General features: G+C 42.2%; 1 long non-coding RNA gene across 1 annotated transcript; it reads right to left on the bottom strand.

The window, feature by feature from the left end:
• Window positions 1-14,559: 14,559 nt before the first annotated feature.
• On the bottom strand, window positions 14,560-17,231 carry LOC310846755. The gene is made up of 3 exons (XR_014565538.1): window positions 17,152-17,231; window positions 15,813-15,948; window positions 14,560-15,124 (listed from the first exon to the last, which is right to left on the bottom strand). It is a non-coding gene; the product is annotated as an uncharacterized lncRNA (long non-coding RNA).
• Between the last annotated feature and the right edge of the window lie 3,750 nt (window positions 17,232-20,981).

The raw sequence follows: 20,981 nt of genomic DNA, 5'->3' as shown, positions 1-20,981 counted from the left end.
TTATGTTGCAATTTTGGTGGGAGGGGTAAAATGTTTAAATACTCTGCACGCAGCCTGGAGCTTTCTCTTTGCTGCGTGCAACGGATCACCCGCCCATCCGCCCTTAAGTAAGAGGTTGTTGCATTGACCTTGCTATGCCTGTCATGGGGTTGTCTGCCGTTGGGGCAGGGGCTTGGTAGGAATTTTGTCCATCTGGCTGATTGGCTGGGCCATTTGGTTTTTGCCTACTGCGTAGCAAATCGTCACAACTTGTAAGGTTGTGGTTAGGCATTGGTTATAAATTGGTGGAGGAGGGGTTAGGATAGGCTGGGCCTGCCCCTCCATGGTTGCTGCAGAAAGGGAATTCCGTTAAAGGAATCCTGGGGCTTGCCATCTTTTCGTCCAATTCCTGGAATGGGACTAGGGCCGGTAAGCCTTCGGGGAGCATGCGGATGAGAATTGAGGGTCTGTGACTCAGCTCCATTTCTCCCTGACTTGCTTTCCCCCGCACTGTCTTTTGGTGGTGCCCGGAAGTCAGTTCTGTCCCCAGGCGGGGGGACAGATAGTCTTAACCAATGCCTAAACAACCACTCACGGTTTTGTATTTAAATAAAGTTGTGGCCAAAATTATGCCAAAAACCTTAAACAAAAATTAAGTGTGCGTTGTGAGTTATTTGGGGGGTGGCTTGGGGACCTCGACACACAATCAGTTGGACACCATGACACAGTGGTGCTCTGTGGAGACTGAAAAATATGTACAGTTTAGCAGGAGGAGCTAAAGACTGTATGATGTTTGGAGTGGAGATTCAACAGCTAAAGTTAGGGCAATACAAAAATTGGCTAATCCCAATTTCCAAACTTGACTCCTGCACTGAGCATTGCTCAGTTCAATTTGGATTTGGTCCAATAACAGCTGGAATTATTTCTCAATTGGTAGTATATTCCTTAAAATAATTAAAACTGGCATGTGATCTGATACAATGAGTTATATCCACAACTGGTGAAAATGACTTTGCTTCACTGAAGTCCATGCCCACATGATCATATATAACAAAAAATCTATCCCAGGCAAATTTTAATACAGTAGTATGTGTATGTTTTTTAACCATTCTCTTCAATGGTCAATTGGTCATTGTCTTCATCACCAGAGTACTGGAAGAAGGAGAAAAACCAATTACCATACAGAAGCATTATGTCCTTAACATGGAAAACATTAATCAAAACATTGGAAGAATTTAAACATTTAACACTTAAGAAGAAATCAGGCCAGGAAGTAACTGGAATCAGATCTTAAGGGGTCTGGCTTCAATCAGACTGTGACACAACTGGCGAAGTTTTAAAGTAAATGATTACATAATTTGCTATGAGTCATGCGAGTGCTCTGTATTATTTGCTGTGACTAGCTCCCTAAATACATATTGAACTTCTTCTCAATAATTAATACCCCATTCTTCCTCTCTTCTAAGCCCAAATTCCACATTGATAACAGAAAACTATCCATTTTAAACAATGGTAACAACAATAACTGAATGAAATGTTGTTATATCATTTTCCCCATTATCAGAATATCAGGATGCAGTAGAAAATAGCTGGAATGTTACAATTAACGAGGAATATACTTTCACAACCAGTTTCACAGCTGTCTAATAAATTTAAGAATTAAGATAAATAAACAATATATTTCTCAAAAAGGAAATACCCAGAAATTTTGGGCCAGGCTATACTGTTAACCTGGACAAATCTAATATAGACGTAAAAGACCACATTCAGTGAGCTGCTCCTACTACAGTAGTGAAATCCTGCACAAGGAGTGCAATGAGGCCAGTGGCGTAGCGTGGGTTGTCAGCACCTGGGGCAAGGCAAGTAATTTGCACTCCCTAACCCGTGGATTTGCGCCCCCTAACCCTAAACCCCCAGATGTTGTGCCCGGTGCGGCCGGCCTCCCCTGCACCCCCCACCCTCCGCCACTGAATGAGGCTTCCCTCCCCCCAAATCCCAAGAACAGCAGGACATAGCACAATGTCCAATTCCTTAGGAACCTATGCATGGATTCCTGGGAATAAGCTCCCTTGAAATCCGTAGTACTTACTTCTGACTTGCATAAGTTCAACTTGTAAAACACCCTGAGCTTTAACAGAAGATCTTTATCAGCTGAAATGCAACCTTTAGCTTTTAATTAGAAGTGCAAACAACCCTGCCAAGAAGTGTTGCCATTCAAACTAATAGCGTGAAGTTAAAGAGAAGGAAGTATCCAAACTCTGCTTGATGATTCTCTTTATCCTGTTAATCGCTCTATGCTAATGCCTCAGAAACAAACTTGAAAAGCTAATTATTGCCTCATTCACTAGCTGGACCAAGGAAAGTCCCTCAATTACCCCTTGCTCTGATGGGGAAAACAGTCATGGACTTCCCCTTCATTCCTCCTCCTCCTCCACTACCATGCTATTTTTAATACCATAAAAACACCAAGAAGGGTCTCAATGAATGCAATGAGGACAAATCAGTGATATAAGTCATTTCATGCAGTCTCATTCATGTCAAGGGGCTTGTGCAGAACTTCTTGTTGGCTTTTTTCCAGAGGTATGGAATCAAAAGGGATGCGGGTGGTGCTGTGGTCTAAACCACTGAACCCCTTGGGATCAGAAGGTCAGCGGTTCGAATCCCCGCGACAGGGTGAGCTCTCGTTGCTCGGTCCCTGCTCCTGCCAACCTATCAGTCTGAAAGCATGTCAAAGTGCAAGTAGATAAATAGGTACCACTCTGGTGGGAAGGTAAATGGCATTTGTGTGTGCTGCTCTGGTTTCAGTGTTCCTTTGCGCCAGAAGCAGCTTAGTCATGCTGGCCACATGACCTGGAAAAACTGTGCGGTCAAACGGCTGCACCCTCAGCCAGTAAAGTGAGATGAGCGCCGCAATCCCAGAGTCATCTGCAACTGGACTTAACTGTCAGGGGTAACTTTACCTTTACCTTTATATGGAATCAAAAGCAACATATTATCTGTAATCCCTCATTGCTTTCCTCCCTACCAATACCATGCCAGTGTTACCCTAGTATACAGGTAGGAAATAAACTGCAATTGCTTAGCAGCAAGCAAAATAAGATGCATTTTACATATGCATGCCTGGAAGCATTTTTCTTCAGATGTTCTTGGACTCAGTCCTAGGATTAGGAACAGATTTTGCAGCTATGTTCTGGCACAAAGCACCATTTTATTTTATTTTTTATTTTTTAGGGTTTAGCTTTTATTTTGAAGAACAGGCTACTGGGTCACATCCACATAACTAGCAAATTTGGTTCTTCTTTTTCTTTACTAACCTGGTTACCTGACAGCGCAATCGTATATTTATCTAATCGGAAGTAAGGCCAACTGAATCTAGTGGGACTTACTCCCAGGCAAGTAGGTAGAGCATTGCCGGCCAAATCACTTTAGATTTCACAGGTGGTGTTCAAGTAAGTATTTTAATGATTGCAGCCTGCGATCCTGATCCAGAGCTCAGCAATTTCTGAGTAAGCAATAACTTTTACATTCAGTGATGCTGTTAGGAAAGGAACCTTGCAGCAGAATGAGCAGGAGAGCCCTCAAACACAACAAGGCTTATCATGTTATGAAGGAAATGGAGAAATATATATCACTGTCTAAATCTGGCACCCCCAAACTTGGCCCTCAGCTGTTTTGGGACTACAACTCCCATCATCCCTAGCTAACAGGACCACTGGTCAGGGATGATGGGAATTGTAGTTCCAAAATCGCTGGAGGGCCGAGTTTGGGGATGCCTGGTCTAAATAGTGCACCCACCCCAGAAATATTTTGCATTCAGTGTTTGTGTTTATACATATCAGGAATGGGGAACCTGGTGCCCTCTTAATGTTGTTGGACTACCACTCCCATCATGCATTAGTTAGCTCAGTTGGTTACAGCAGATCCCTTAAGGGTGCATTTTCCTTCATTGCAGGGAGTTGGATCAGATGATCCATGGGATCCTTTCCAGCTCTATGATTCTATCATTCCATCATTACCACTGGTCATGCTGGCAGGGCCGGATCAGTGTTGAGAGTCCAACAAAACTTGAAGGGCTATGGGTACCGCACCAGTCCTGCTACATTTCTTTTACAAATAAAACATACTATTACAATTACAACAGTGAAATCAGAGGAGCATGATATGATCAGGGACATTTTCAAGCTCAAACAAAATAGCAGACAGGTGTGAAAGAGATTTGAAAGAAATGGTGTGGCGGAGAATAATTTCAGATTGTGTACTTTGCAAGCAAGTTGATAAAATAAGAATCTGTAGGGCATTAAATGTACTTGCAGGAAACCTCCCATTTCACCATTACTGTACTGCAACCTGCTAATAATTTCTTGTTCTTTCCAGTGTGCTTCAAAGGACTATCAGAAGTAAATAAGCATAGCATGTGTGAAATGTATTTAATGCATATTAAAGTGCCAGCACAAAATTATATACTGCAATGTAGGGATTAATCCCCATTCCCCTTCACCAAAATTTGGTGTGCATCTAAATAATCACTTAGCCCTACTATGATACCCTGGTCAAAGAGATTTCAAAATTGAGGGTATATATATATATATAACCCCTATGCAGCACAGACTGTAGTAGATGATGTCTTGTGGCCATAGAACCACCTTCAGATCTTCTACTTCAGATGCTCTTTTACTTGATGTCTTCACTTGCTAATCCTTACGTTTGAGTCTATGTAGAAACATAATCTCTTTATAACTTCCTTTAGATCTTGAAAAGAGCTACTACATTTTTAAAAAATCTGCAGGCCTTGTATATATGATGCTTAGCACTTTTTCAATATTGATAAACATAATGGTAGTTTAAGGCTACAGTCCTATACACACTTGGGAGTAATTCCCATTGAGTTCAATGTTCTGAGTAGGCACGCAAAGGATATCTCTGAAATATCTGAGTATCTGAATATCTAAAATACAAAAAAATAAAAAACAGCCTAGGGCCAGATTCAGCTAAGCTGGTGCAATAGCAGAAGCTGGCACAAAGCATTGGATAGGCAAACTCAGGCCCGGGGGCTGGATCCGGCCCAATCGCCTTCTAATTCTGGCCCACGGACTGTCCAGGAATCAGCATGTTTTTACATGAGTAGAATGTGCCCTTTTATTTAAAATGCATCTCTGGGTTATTTGCGGGGCATAGGAATTTGTTCTTTTTTTTTCTTTCTTCCCAAAATATAGTTTGGCCCCCCACAAGGTCTGAGGGACAGTAGACTGGCCCCCTGCTGAAAAACTTTGCTAACCCCTGTGCTAGAGCTTTGGGGCTAGTGGCTATGGGTCTGCAGACTATTACTATCTATCCTGTTCTTAAGGGCGCATCACGCAGAAGAGCACATTTCTGAATAAAACTCACTAATTCTTTTTTGGTTTCAAATTGGCACTTCCTGAAGTTGGCTTTGGCAAATTAGGGATATTCCTTCCCCCCTCGCTGTTGTACAATATGTGAATGCATCACAATGCGGTTCCAGCTTCTCACAATTCCAGCATGTTACAGAACACATTACTCCATAAGGACTCCATCACACTTCTGTCAATAGAGAATTAACTATTGGCTGTTATTCCTCAGTGGCTGGGTGTGCACAGGACAGATTAAAGCAACCCCAACCTCATCCAGTTGCTGATCACACAAGATGTGTTGGAAGGAGTTGCTGGCCTGGCTTAAAACCATAATCTAAGAGGTCAGTTAATGCAGTTGGCAGCCACCATGAATGCCATCTAAGTAGGGCCCCAGCTTGCCCCTACCACACCCCCACTGGCATTTCAGAACCCTGATTACATGATAGGATGGAGCTAGGGTGCTCCTTGCCACAGACCTGACCCTTGACTTATTTACTTCCAGGCCTGAGGATGGCTTACATTATTTTGAATTCAAGTGCTCTAACTAGGCTAGCAGGTGGCAAATATCTGGAAACCATGAACTCCTTATAGTAAATTTAGTGGGTTTGGAGGAACTCCAAGGTGAGCCTCAAATTTTAGCAGCACCCTGCACAATGCCAAAATTCAGCATGTGTGCATTGTTGCCTCTCACACTCCATTCTAAGTAATACTTGTAGTGTCCCTGGAGGTGCCCCTGAGGCTCTGGACCCAGTGTGACCGAATCGTGCTCCCTTAAATCCGTCTCTGAGAAATTCTGTAAACATAAATGCATTGTAATTTTAATGATAGGTTTAGTGTTATGTTTGCCTAACATATTAAGTGGAAACTCAAATATTGGATTGGTAATGAGATGAAGTTGATGGACAACTTGGTTTTGATGCTATCACACAGCAAGAGATGGAGATCCATCATCATCTCTCCATTCTGCTCAATTACCACACTTTGTATCCTTGTTTTGACTTTCTATACTGCTGATTTCCTCCCTTCCTTTGTCATCTCATTGGCCTTAATAAATCATTCCTTATGTCCTTTTAATTATAAAACCTGTAGCGTCAAACTCTACCTTTGTCCTCCTCTGCAGTATGCCAACTATCTCCTACTATCATAATGATGCAGCTTTCATTAGTCACTGTTTGAACCTTCAGAAGTCCACATTATCATTATTTCTGGGCAGATGGAGCAGGTTGGTCATTTCCATGTCCAAAACCCAGTGGAGTCCTCAATGATCTTTTATTCCCCCTCCCCCCATCATTTCCTCTCCACTACATCCAGATTAGGCACAAGAGCTTGCACATAGATACACAATCCATTACAAATCAGGCAGGAATAGGACATATATCTCTAACACATATCTTTAACACCATAGCATTTTATACAACAATTCCCAACAAGTGTAATATCTTCTCTCAACACTGCAATACATATTTAAAAATATAAGAAGAAAGAGCATTTATCAGTTATGCACCTCTTCTCACTATATCCCAATCCAATCCAAAATCAATCACTGTGTGCATCTAAAAGAACATTTGGTTTTGTTGTTGTTATTTCTCGACCTGACGTTCTGCCACTCCCTTGAATATATTTTGTATGGCAAACCACTTTTGAAGCTGAGGGAGGTTCATAAGTAGTTTGTGACATGCCACACACTTTCAAAACTATCCCAGAAACCTTCCTGGAAATGGTGCCATGCGATCTTATAACATTCTTTCCTTGGGCTGTACAGGGGAGAGAGAGAGAGCTGCACGTTGACAGCATGAAGCCAGATTTTCCACAGTCCTTGGAAACAATGCCAAGTGATCATGTAACACTATTTTCTATGGCATTTCAATTTTGAAAGCATGTGGAAGGAGGCACACGTCCTAGCTTTGCAGAGAGACTTTTCCCTTGGGAGAACTTAAAGAAAATAAGAAATGTGTGTTGGATCCCAACAACATTTGGAGTGTCACAGATTTCCCACCCTGTTCTAAAACTGTAGTGCAGGTATGGAGAACCTTTAACCCTCCAGATGTTGCTGTCCCATCAGCCCCACCAAGATGGTCAGTGGCCAGGAATGATGGGAGTTGTAGTCCAACAACTTCTGGAGAGCCAAAGGTTCTTCATGCCTGCTACAGAGGGAGCAGACTTTTCCTGGTCCTTTTATCTACAGTTTCTTCCGTCTGCTGAGTAGCACTACTGAAAACTTTCCAACCTGGAAGATTGGGCTGGATATTTAAGAAAGAAACTTACAAGAGAAGCCCAAACTTTAATATTATGCCACCTTTACCTACGTAGTTGTAAAGGGGCAGAAATAACCCTCCTGTATCTAATAAAAATAATCATGTAGCCAGATCTGTTTTTGCTTCTGATACAGCCTGTAGGGTTTATGTTGTATTATCATGGAATAAGGACATGCCAATTTTGCATTGAGCTTACAGCATATTTAGGAATGCTTTTCAGTTGTGCGCAAAAGCTCTTTAAAAGAATAGCAGCCCTGTATCAAAAAGTTTACATAAGCCAAGTTATGTAAAGTACACATCCATTGAAACGATGTTCCTACATAAATTAATATCACCTCCTTAGCTTCCATCTCAACTATGAAAATTGGCTCCATCTGTTTCATTTCTATTACTTTTTTTAATTAGGAGGAAAATTGTCAAGGATATCTGAAAATTCCTCTTCACATTATCAAACGCAGAGAAGAAAGGAAAGCTTTTATCCTTTATTTCATTTGTCTTACCTACATGATAATGCTGATTATGTCTCTTTTATTCTTTCATAAGCTTCACTGTTTGTTTCATCACTGAAAATGTAAGCAAATTTACTGTTCTTATATCTTTGTTTACTCCTTTTTTCCAAGTTAGATTTTGATAATGCTTCCTTTCTAGTAATAACAAGAATTGGATGCTTGTTCAATGAATACACTTTTCTTCTTTGCCTTATCTTTAGATGAAAGCAGTTTCTTTGAAACTACACAAAAAGACACCTAAATTAAAATGCCATATAGAGAAACTGCAAGAATGAGTCTTTCTTGGAAGGGAAAATTTTTTACATGGTTTACACCCCTCCCCTTACTTAAAATCCCAATGACTTATAGCATCTTTTAGCTTCCTATATTATATATTTTAAAATGTTTATTAAAATAATAATTAAAAAATCTAGTTTAAAATCCTTTAAAATGTTTGCATTTCAGTCTGAAAATGTCATGCTGTAAATGAACAAGGAGAGGAACAACCCATGCTGCTCGGTCCTATAGAGGGTCTTTTTTTTACTTTCCAGCCAAGGAAGTTGTGCACAAATACTTATTCTGCAGTTTAACAGAGGCTTAAAATGGGACTTGAAAAAGATCTAGTTGTGAAAGGAGCCCTCTTGGGCCAAGATGACACTTTGAGAGCCTTTCTCCCCTCCCTGGAAAATTTGGTGTGGTCCATTATCATACTCCAATAACTCAGGAGCCGCCACAGCAAGCTAGAGCAACACAGCTTTTGTCCCAACTCCAAATTAGCAAAAGGAGGAATTTTGTGCTGGGACAGGTGGGGCCAGTGCCTCTACCCTTAATACACAGATCATGACTTGACTTACCTGATAGAGAAGCATATAGGCAGGGTTGGAATTCTGGAGAGAGGCCATTGTGGCAGGCCCAACCTACCTACTTATTTTAAACGGTGGGTCCAATCTACCTTCTTGCTATTCTCTTGGGGTCTTAGGGTCTGTTCACGTTACCACCTTACAGTGCAGTTGTTCTTCTCAGCTCAGGCATTGTACAAGTCTTTCCTCTCCAGCTGTTCACATCAGCATAGCTTTGTTAGTGTCAGATTAGTTTCTGTTTGGGTTCACCCCAAGGAGTGTTAACAGCCAGGATATCTTTACCCTGTGCAAAGTTGTTTACCCCTTACCTACAAGTGCATTAGGAGCAGCTTAAGAACTCCAGTCGGATTGAGAAACAATGCATCAAAACAGTCGTATTTTGTAACAAAGTACAGGATAGGTCGGATGTTGCCCCCAGAGGTGCATCCCATTGTCTTTCAAGACAAAAGTATGCCAACAAAATGGGAGTCAGGAGTCTCAGAACCCCTTCCCAGCTACCCTGGAACCTGCCCCTTCCCTCTATAATTCTTTTCCCAGAGTCCTACTTGTTTTTATTCTTTTATTTCACGAGACAGCAGCATCTTAACCCACAATAAGTTTAAGGGCAGATTGTAAATTCACATAAGATTAAGAAAGGCTCAGATTACCTTTCACATTTATGCAGAAGTAAGTCCTATTCGGATACGGGGTGGCACTGTGGGTTAAACCACAGAGCCTAGGACTTGCCAATCAGAAGGTTGGCAGTTCGAATCCCCACCACGGGGTGAGCTCCCGTTGCTCGGTCCCGGCTCCTGCCAACCTAGCAGTTTGAAAGCACACCAAAGTGCAAGTAGATAAATAGGTACCGCTCCAGCGGGAAGATAAATGGCGTTTCCGTGCACTGCTCTGGTTCGCCAGAAATGGCTTAGTCATGCTGGCCACATGACCCGGAAGCTGTACGCCGGCTCCCTTGGCCAATAAAGCGAGATAAGCGCCACAACCCCAGAATCGGTCACGACTAGACCCAATGGTCAGGGGTCCCTTTACCTTTTTTAAGTCCTGTTCAGTTCAAGAAGGAATGCATAGCATTACAGTCTATATTTAGTAGGCTTACATCTTCTGTTTAGGGAAACGTCAAATACTGTTGAGTGGTGTATTCATGGAGAAGCCTCTTATTGTGAGGGGAATACCCTATAATGTCCTTTTCATTTTTTAGCTGCAAAAAATAGCACAAACCCATATGCAGCCTGCACCTACAGTTCTCCGGCCACTTACTTCAAAGAAGCACGTGACTTACTCTCATTTCAAGATGATAATTCACTTGGTAAAATGGGCATGTTGAGTGCATGGGACTGTGCTGAGTTTGGCATGTGGTAAAGCAGTAGCTTTGTGCTTTTGGGGGTTTTTTAAACCTGGTTTGCAGATCGTTTATCATGTTATCAAAGAGTTCCCAAAGGTCACTTGAGCAAAAAATGTCAGAGAAGTTGTAAGCTCGCTATGACCACTTCACCTTGTATAGAAATCAGAATGGATGTACTCTGCTCAAATTCTCAACAGTCCAATTCAGTTGTCTGAATAACCTCTAAGCAGTTTGAGCATTATCGTTAGGGAGACTTACCTACTAGCTGGGAAGATGCAATTTGCTTTCATTATGTTCAGCTTTCAAGAGTTGCTTTCACACCAGTTCTGACCTGCCAGCTAGACATACAAGCATTTTTAGTTGGCCTCTTTGATATTTTTTTAAATGATTGAGATTAGAGCAGGCACACTAAATATTTATGGCTGATTGCAACCTCTAGCTGATTTTTTCTTTAAAAAATAACATTCTGAAAATACAACACTCTTTAAATGTTTGATTAAGGATACCTTTTATTTATGTCAGCACAAAGAAGAGTGCAGCTGTACAAAACATACATCAATGTCCAAAGTTAAAAGACATTAAAATTCATAAGGTTCATTTTCTGACGTTCTCTACAAACTGTAGCTGAGAGTTTGTCACAGAGTTAACATCAGCAATAAAATTATATAACTGCTGGTGTCACATTCCTTGAGGTACATTCAGAGGCATCTACAATTTTACAGACGAGTTTTACTTATTTCAAAAATGAACATAAATTATCCTTAATCTTACTTTCTGTAATAGTAAAAGGATGTGTCAGAGGAAATCATCTATATTCCAGGGAGGTTTAGCTAAGACAAAGATGAGATTCAGGGTTGTTGTGTTTCATTTTGTTCCATTACATGCAACGCCAACAAAACTGTAGGAAGTGAAAATTATTTACAACAATCCCCTTGTTTAGTAAAGCAGATTAGATAGAAAATTTTGTGACAGACTTACTGGCACTCCAAACAGACGGTTCAGAATTTCCTGTTGCCTGAGAAGGAATGCTATTGTGCCTTTGTCTAGATGGTGGGTTTCCAGTTGGCCACTGTGAGAAAAGAATGCTGAACTAGATGGATCTTTGGTCTGATCTCATATGATCTTATGATTCACTAGCCCTGAATCTGATCTTATGATTCACTAGCCCTGTTTGGTTGTTTCATTTCTGTGTGTGATACCACTCATGTGAGGGGGGAGCCAGAGCGTGCTGCCAAAACCCACCCATTCCCACATGTTTCAAAGACTCATCTGTGGCCCTCCAGATGTTGGTAGACTACAGTTCCCATCATCCTTTCCCAGAGGCCATGCTAGCTGGGATTGGAGGGAGCTGGAGGGACATTGTTTTCCCATTTCCACAAGGAATGAAATCACAAGAGCCCAAGGGTAGCTCCATTGTAATATTGCCTCAAGCAAGATGGCTGTGGATAGTGGTTGAGTAAGTTCATTATTAAAGATACATCAGGGTGCACAACAGCACATACATATACTTAACTCCTTCCCAGGTCACACTGGACCTATGTAAAATGGCCACCACATGTAGTGGGGAAAACACTTATGGTACAATGGTATAGAACTCCAGTAAGAAACTGAAGACCTCGCATGCTTATTCTGACAGCTGTTGAAAATGTGACACCTCTGTTGGTGGTGATGTAAACAAACCAAAAGAATTTCTGGAAATAAATTCTAACAGCAATAAACAAGAAAGTTAATAAGAAATTTCCCTTGACCCCAAGGTATTGTTGCAAATGTATGATAAAAGACAGGTAGCAAAGGGATAAAGAGACTCTCCACTTTTATATGATCACGACAGCTAGAATTGTTTGCACAAAGTATTGGAAAACAAATCATATACCTAGGCTCAAGAGAATGGTACATCAGATTGTGGATATGGCCATCCTGAATTAATTAGCTTGAGCTTTTCAAGCTAATCTGGGAATCATACAAAGTTTTGACCCAGATTGGAAACTGTGCAAGCAATTCTGAAGTAACAAACCAACCAACTGTTAGTAGTCATTTTCTGCTTTTATAAATTCTATTATAAAAGCAGTCATGAGTTGGGGGAGTAGCCTTTTGAGATCCAACCCCCCAGTTGTAGTAATCATTGCTCAGGATTAAACAAAGTTTGTTTGCTCCACACTTCCATTTCTTGAAGCATCATTCTATAAAGTTTGCAGCAGCAAGAACAAATAAGAAATATGCTCTAAGATGACAGTCACAAGACTTGAGTGGTGATAGCCATGTGGTCGGATGGTGTGACACACCCCACATACTGGGACATGGTCAGATTTCCAAAAACAGAAACCCTGTTCCCTAAAATTAGGGGCTACCAGGACCCCCGATGGTTTCTAGACTGGACTGCACTGCTTGGATCTTTTGGTTGCACTTGAGAATTACATCAAAAGAATAAAAAATGGTTCAGGTCAATACAACTGCCCATGCACTTCTCTATCTATGGGCATGGAGTCATCCCACAGGCAGAACTGGCACAGATTTGTAGATTCACACTGCAGTCTGGATGCAGAGCCAGCTGAGAAAATGCCCCCCAAACTAATTTTGTTTCTGGGCTTCTGTCAAGAACTAAGAAGCTAGACATATTTTTACATTTCTTATTTCCCTAAGTCATGGAACAGATTTATACAACCATTTTATATAATAACAATTCCTGCCAAAGGATTACAAATCATGCTGGACAATCCAGACAAATGGACTCAACATCTATTATGACCACTTTTACAACTTTAGTGTAAAGCGAGAGGTCTCTCAGCCTCCTAAAAATAGCATGGAGAACTTCCACTGCAGTTCCAAGGTATTTGCACTACAGGAGAAAGTGCTTCAATCTTAACTATGGCAAGCAATGAAGAAAAATAACACAGGATAGTAGAGGCACTGATGGCAACAGAAGGCTATCAAGAGTAATAAGGAATATAAGAAAATACAGTTCTATAAAACAAACCACAGCAGCAGACACCTTAATCGTCCAGCCAAACGCATGCTGAAATACAAAAAGCTTTTTGTCTTATTGTAGAAGTGTATGGGATGGAATATGTTTTTGGGGCTTCCAATTCAAACTATCTTCCTAAAAAACCAAAATAGTCATTTTGAGTCAGGAATGTGTGGATTTTTGGGGGGAGGGGGGATTTATTGACTCCCTCCACCCTGATGCCCCAGTGTCCACCATCTGGCTAGACCCCTGACATATCAAAAAATTACCAGATCCCACACTCCAATCAAGGGTTTTCCAAACGTGAGGATCCAACTATTTTTGGACTACAACTCCCATCATTCCTAGCTAGCAGGACAGCGGTCAGATGATGAGAATTGTAGTCCAAAAACAGCTGGAGACCCAAGTTTGGGAAAGCCTGCTCTAATCAGTCCACCTACTCATGGATCTTTATGATAACCAATACATTGCTGTCAATCCATTAGGTTATGATAAGCCCTAGTGGTGGTGTAGTGGTTAGAGTGTCAGACTAGGATTTGGGAGACCAGGGTTGAAATCCCCACTCGGCCATGGAGCTTGCTGGGTGACACTGGGCCAATCACTGCCTGCGAGCCTAACTTACTTTACAGGGCAGTTGTGGAGATTTCACGAGCAGGAGGGGAACCATGCCTGCCATATTGAGGTCCTTGGAGAAACAGATGAGAAATGAATAGCTCAGTTAGTAGAGACTCTTAATCTCTGGGTTACAGGCTCGAGCCCCATGTTGGACAAAACATTCCTTCATTGTAGGGGGTTGGACTAGATGGCTCTCATGGTCCCTTCCAACTCTACAATTCTGTAATTTATGAAATGCAATAAATAAATGAATGAATGAAGTTTCACAGTGCATAGAAAAGTACTGTACTCCATCCTCTATATATTCCCACCACTGTTACAGGAGGGGCTGTTAGCCGGTTCATGCTTGCTAGCCACAGTTTGGAAGTTCCTCTTGTATGGTATTGATTGCATCCATGTTGCTCCTGGTAGTAGCTGAAGGAACTGCATCAAGGGAACCAGCAACTGTGCTTTGCTTGTGATTTCTTGCATTTTTATTCCTCCCTGTTCTGCCTTCCTTTCAAAAGTGGAGGTTTCATCTACTTGGCATCTGCAGGCTTTGCCTTCGTGAAGGAAAACTGGATGGCTTGACTTCTGAAAATATTGGACAATTCTTTCCAAATAGAATTGTTTATTAAATTCCTGAGGGGGTGACTTAAGAAATAAGGGAGGAAGGGAAAGAAAGGAAGGAAGGGAGGGAGGGAGGGAGGGGCTGAAAAGCAGTAGGGTGAGCTTTTGGAGTCCAGCAGAGCTGGTTCTGAGGAGCATAATTAATATCTAGAAACTTTTCTGTATTAACACACTAAGACAATCTTTGCTGATCTCTGCACAGTTTGTGTCCAAGGATGACCAGCTGAGAGATTAATCAAGTCATCCAAAGTGGAAAATTAAAAGCCATGGGGATAACACCGTCAGGGTCTGCAAGGTGGCTCTCCTGCAGAAACAGAGACCTTGGCGGTGGCTTGATGGTCTTTGAGACATTTGCTTCTAGGCAGTCAAGTTTTCCACTGTAGTTCTTCATCTTTCTCTCACTTTTCCAATGAAAGAACAGAGATTGCCCAAGGCACAGGAACGCCGGTCTTGAGATGTTAAGCTGTGGAATTTTCTGACTATAATGATGATAAACATTTTGTCTTCCAGATGTGAAAATAGAACAGTACCAGAAGGTGCTTCTTGATCTTTCTCCATGTCTTCTATTAGTTTAGCTGTCTATTTGTTCCCGCAGAGTAGTAGGACCTGCCTTATTCACATTTTGGTGTTTCAGTTGGGTGTAATGATCTGCAAACACATTTCCAAAAAGGAAAGGGATGACTAATGTCATATTTGCTTATATGTGCAGCCTGAAATCATTAGGTATTTATTTCTTTGATACAGAAGCCTTGTTAGGATGCATCTCAAACAGAGTACTGCTCACTGCCTAGCTGCAATCCAGTTCCCCCTTAAACAAGGTCAACACGGTTTTGGATTGAACAAAGGTATCCATCTCTCCACTCTCTCCAGCCAGGTCAACTGGCCTGCCACCAGACAGGCAAACGGGAGCCTCGACTGCAGTCTCCCACCCAACAAAAGTTGTAGCCCTGCCAGTGGAGGCTGCTTGGTCCCTACAACAGGACAACCCAACAGCAGGGCTGAGCTGGCCTGGAATCCACTGGATCCCAAGCTGTTCTCACTGCCACCGCTGGCAGACAGAGGGCCTGATCTGGGCCCAGCCTGAAACCTAGTGCTATCTACCTGCCCCACCCACCCACCTACTCCTGCTGCCTCCATGAGCAGCTGGGCTGCGGGTGTGGTGGCATCTCAGCCACTCCACAGAGTCTCAGTGGTGTTAGCAGAACATTAGGACTGCTCTGCTCAGAAGCACAAAGTGTGCAGGCGTGCCTTGCTGAATTGCAGCCTGAAGTAAACCCGAGAACACAGAGCTGAAACAACTGCCTATTGCTTTCCGCTTTGCCTCGTGACCACTTACCTCACCGCCTTCTATTGCTTCCCAAGCATCAAATGCCATACTGTAAGCTCCTTGGGGTAGGGCCCTCTCCTCTTGTATTCTGTTACACACATGCACATTGACGATGCCACATGACAGATGATTTCACAAATCACTGCTGTTGTGTGAGGGGGTAAGAATCTTTATGTTGAAAGCTTGCCTTGTGTTAGTCCCATGGACACATTTTGCAGTTATTTGTGCAGACCATTAAAAGCCACAAAAGGGGTCTGCATTTATCCCAGCTCTCCACATTTACCCATCGTTCTTCTTTCTCTACATTTGACAACAAAGGCCTCACACGCAGCAGCACTTAAAACTGGCAGGGGGAAATGAAAAAAGAAAAAGAAAAAGAAAAAGAAAAGACCGAGCGATTTAATTAACAAATGCAGAAGAGAGACAGAAATGGTTGAGATTCCCGCTGTAAGATTTACATAGATGGACAGGATGGAGCTTGCTCAAGATGTGGGGAGGATACAGTGGGGGAGAGAATGGAAGACTCTGTCCAAAAATAAAATGAATCCATATGTGCAGAGAAAGAATGGGTAGCCATTTTGCAGTTAGGAACAGTTTGTATATTAAGGGATGTATCTAACTTGCAAATAACAGGTGGAGGGGGGGAGAGAGGAGGAAATTTTGATTCAGTTTGTGGCAGGGGCAAAAGGTTAAAGCTTCCCTTCCTCTATGATACAAACCTGACCTGGTACCAAATATCAAACAGCCCTGAGTAGGCACAAGCATCAGTTATCCAGCATGCTAGTAACTAAAGCGGGTGGCGCTGTGGGTAAAAGCCTCAGCGCCTAGGGCTTGCCGATCGAAAGGTCGGCGGTTCGAATCCCCGTGGCAGGGTGCGCTCCCGTTGCTCGGTCCCAGCGCCTGCCAACCTAGCAGTTCGAAAGCACCCTCGGGTGCAAGTAGATAAATAGGGACCGCTTACTGGCGGGAAGGTAAACGGTGTTTCCGTGTGCAGCTCTGGCTCGCCAGAGCAGCGATGTCACACTGGCCACGTGACCCGGAAGTGTCTTCGGACAGCGCTGGCCCCTGGCCTCTTGAGTGAGATGGGCGCACAACCCCAGAGTCTGGCAAGACTGGCCCGTACGGGCAGGGGTACCTTTACCTTTACCTAGTAACTAAAGTAACTTGTAAGACTGAAGGGCAACTGGATGCTGATAATTTTATGCTGCGAGTTCCAAAGGTTGCCTAGCAACTGACTGACTTGCCACATCCACACCATACATTTAAAGCACTGTGGTACCACTTTAAACAGTCGTGGCTCCCCCAATGAATTGTGGGAGCTTTAGTTTGCTAAGAGTTTTTAGGATACCTCTATTCCCCTCACAGAGCTCCAATTCCAGAAGTTTTCTGTGAAGAAAGATTGTTAAACCAATCTGGTTGTTAAACCTGATAATTCTAGCTCTGGGAAGGGAATAGGGGCCTCCTAGCAACCCTCAGCATCATTAGCAAGCTACAGCTCCCATGATTCTCTGGGGGAAGCCATGACAGTTTCACGTGACATCATAGTGCCTTAAATGCATAGTGTGTTGGGGAACCTCAGGCCCACGCAACAACCGTAGCTCTCCAGGCCTCTCTGTTTGGCACCTCAGGACTCCCCAGCCCTGCCCCCTCCCAAGGCCACTCGTCCACTCCCAAAGCCCATCTCTTACCAGCCCTGCTCTGCAATCTTCAAGGCCTTTGGCCTGGCTGGAACATGTCACTGAACTGTCACAATGGCTCTTGCACACCTGGATGGAGAATGAAGAGGGCTGTGTGGGTGTGCATGCTGAAACCTTGGACTGGAATGTCAACTATTGTGCAAAGATAAAATTTGCATGGGTTATAGCACCCACCTCTACCTCTGGTCCCACCCACCGCTGGCATGGAACCACTAGAAGGTCTCCAATGACTGCAACCCTCAGCCCAAAAAGGTTCCTCATCGCTGGAGGTTTCAGGTAATTCTGAAATCAATGTGGAGCTGTTTGCCCTGTAATATTTTATATAGTGGTACCTCGGGTTAAGAACTTAATTTGTTCTGGAGGTCCGTTCATAACCTGAAACTGTTCTTAACCTGAGGTACCACTTTAGCTAATGGGGCCTCCTGCTGCCACCGCACCACCACCACACGTTTTCTGTTCTCATCCTGAAGCAAAGTTCTTAACCTGAGGTACTATTTCTGGATTAGCGGAGTTTGTAACCTGAAGTGCCTGTAACCCGAGGTACCACTGTATAATAATTTCCTTCTGCAGCTTCTTCTTTTAAAAGCACACCCAGCTGTAAGTACCGGGAAGCCATTTTTACAGCAATTCACACTAGCTTATGCAGGCAGGGATGACTTCCCAATATGAGTGTACTGAATGGGCAACTATTATTACAGTCTTCCTGGGGTGGTTCTCCAGCCCCCCCCAGCCCCCCCGCCACAGGCATATGCATTATTCTGCACAGGTGATCTGCACCTCTAAAATGACTAAAAGTGTGCCAGAATAAAAATTATAGCAGGTGGCAATTTGGAGAGATAGAGAAATAAAGTATTATAATTATAGTTAACAATTATATATAATGATATGCAGGCTGTTACTTTAATACTCATCTGCGTCATTCTGCAAATGGGATGCTGCACCTTTGCAACCTCTGGGACAGATGGAATTTCAGCTTCAATGAGCCCTTTGAGGAGCACTAGGGAAATATGTCTGTAAATAACAGACCATTTATTTTGGCACAGGGCTTCTTCTCTTGCCCAAATGAAGTGCTGTAGCGGAGTCTCCTTGAGAACATGACATAACAGAATGGATAATTTGTCTGTTCCCAAAGGTGACTTTTCAAACACTGTTTTAAAATAATCTGCTGTGGGGATAAGGAGACATAACAAGGCAGGGAAGGCAAATGAAGTTCAGCCTGTTTGATAGAGAAAAAGAAATTTCACCTTCCCTGTCAGCAGCTCTGTCTTATGGAAATTATACGGGTGGATTTATGGAAATTCTTTTTTTTCCCTTCCCTATCCCTATCTCAGCTTAAAATGGAAGCAAGTTCCAAAACTGTTTCTCCATGTTGAAACAATTTCTCCATGGGAAGGCTATTACAGTGAAGCCAAATAAATATTTGATTTCTAGATGCCCAAATCATGGCCACAGTAAGGACTGTGAATTACATCAGATTTACATGTTTGTCCCAGGAATAGTGAAGCCGCTTTATACTGAATAAAACCATTGGTTTACCTAGCCCAGTGCTGCTCCGTAGGACAGATTAAAGGCCTTTCCCCCAGCGCTTTTGATGCATTTTAAAATATGGATTTATTCTGCAGATAATCAATAATACACCACCACAATCACAATGACACAGTCACATCATAAACAATATCTAAACATATTAAAAATGACAACATTAGTATCTTAGAAACCTTAAAACCCATTAAACATAAAACATTTTAGATTCAAGCAAGTCTTATATTAATATGGCTAATACTGTATATTGTAGCACCCTGCTTGTGGTTAACGCTTAGCTGGAATGAAATATTCAACGCAGCAATAGAGAAATTAAAATAATAATTTATTTGTCAGACAAATAAATGAGAGGCTCAGTGGTATATGGTTACCAAGCTCTGGCCTGGCCTCTTGCCATCCTGGCCAGCACTTATATTCCCTTAATCCAGCCCCCTTTGCTCCTCCTGTGGCTGCCTCTGTCCAATCAGCCTGGTTGAAATTCCTATTGGCTGTTTGGTAGAACCAATCACAAAAGATACACCCACAAAAGATACACCCACTTCCTTGCCCTTATAAGGGAGACAAAGAGCTATATATAAATGACAAATAAGTAATAATATATCTTACATGGAATCTTAATTACCAGCTCACCTCTTTCCCCTCCTTGCCCTATTGCCTTCTAAAACAAATGTTTAATCTTACATTTTTATGTTCAACAGATGTCAAGGATCTTGAGTTTCACATCAATATTGAAAGATTTCCTTCATTTGAAAGTTTCTAAACAAATGCCTGACAACCATATATATCAAGAGTGCTTGGATGGCGTCTTCTGTCTAGCAGGGGGGCTAGGCTGGTGGCTGACTTAATTTCAGGATAAATACAACTCTTACAACCATATGAAATAAGAATCTAGCATTCCTTAAATCCTTTGCATAATTACATTTAAGCCAATATATTTAAGCTAATATATTTCATTCACTTATCATAGGTAGCCTTTTAAAAGAATAAAGCCTTTGTAAAGTAAAAAGGAACTCAGTAAAAAACAGCTTTTAAAAAGAAGCCTCTTCAGTTTACACCTCCCCCCTTTCCCCCTCCTTTCCCAGCCAGCTAGATGCTTCTCCCATTAGCTCTTCCCAACAGCTTTAGAAAATTTCCCAAAAATGCTCTCTTTTCTTCTAGCCAAGCCAGTTGCCTTTTTCACTGCTCTTGGCCTTTCAACCTTGGAAAGAAGATCTGGCTCATTTTACTGAGAGGCACATTGGTATTATTTTACTATTTACCCTTGCCTTTAATTGTGTTTTCTCAGCCTTGGGGCAGCATATGTAATTCTCCCTTTTTTATGACTTTGAGAATTGTTTTTCTACTATAAATCAATGGGGCCCCCTTGTCTTAGGAGAAAAACCTCTTGCCAAGGTTCTTTCTGCCTGGCATGAAACATTTGAAAATCCTTTTTTTTTTTTTTTTAAGCTCATTTTTAAATACAAGCCTTGATAAAATATAGAAGCTCTGATAAAAATGCAGGCTTATGATTAGGTGCCTCATTCCCCCCTTTCAAGCTCAAGGACCTTCATCCCAAGTGTCCTTGATAGCTTGACCTTCATCATATTCCTGAGGTAAAGCTCTGTATAGGGCCATGATATGAGGTAGAGTTTCATTTGAAACCATCTTGCTAATTGTACTTCTAAAACATGAAATGATACATGGCATCATACACAAAACCATTACCACTACTGTCAAGAAAAACAAGCAAGACAATAGTATCCCTTTGAGTCCTGTGACATTAGGTAACCAATTGGTGAGCCATCCCATATCCCATCCTTCCCATGTTTGTACTGGGACATGTGCTATATTCTCCATCTTTGTGGCCAACACACGGATTGCCTCACCATTATCTGAAATGTTAAAGCAACAGGCATTCCCTGTCAAGTTCAAGACTCCACATAGGCCTCCCTGCCTGGCA

Source organism: Podarcis gaigeae, assembly GCF_964106915.1.
Source record: "Podarcis gaigeae genome assembly, chromosome: 1".
Lineage (NCBI taxonomy): Eukaryota > Metazoa > Chordata > Lepidosauria > Squamata > Lacertidae > Podarcis > Podarcis gaigeae.
Note: the sequence above shows the minus strand (reverse complement) of the source record. Positions and strands in the feature narration are given on the sequence as shown.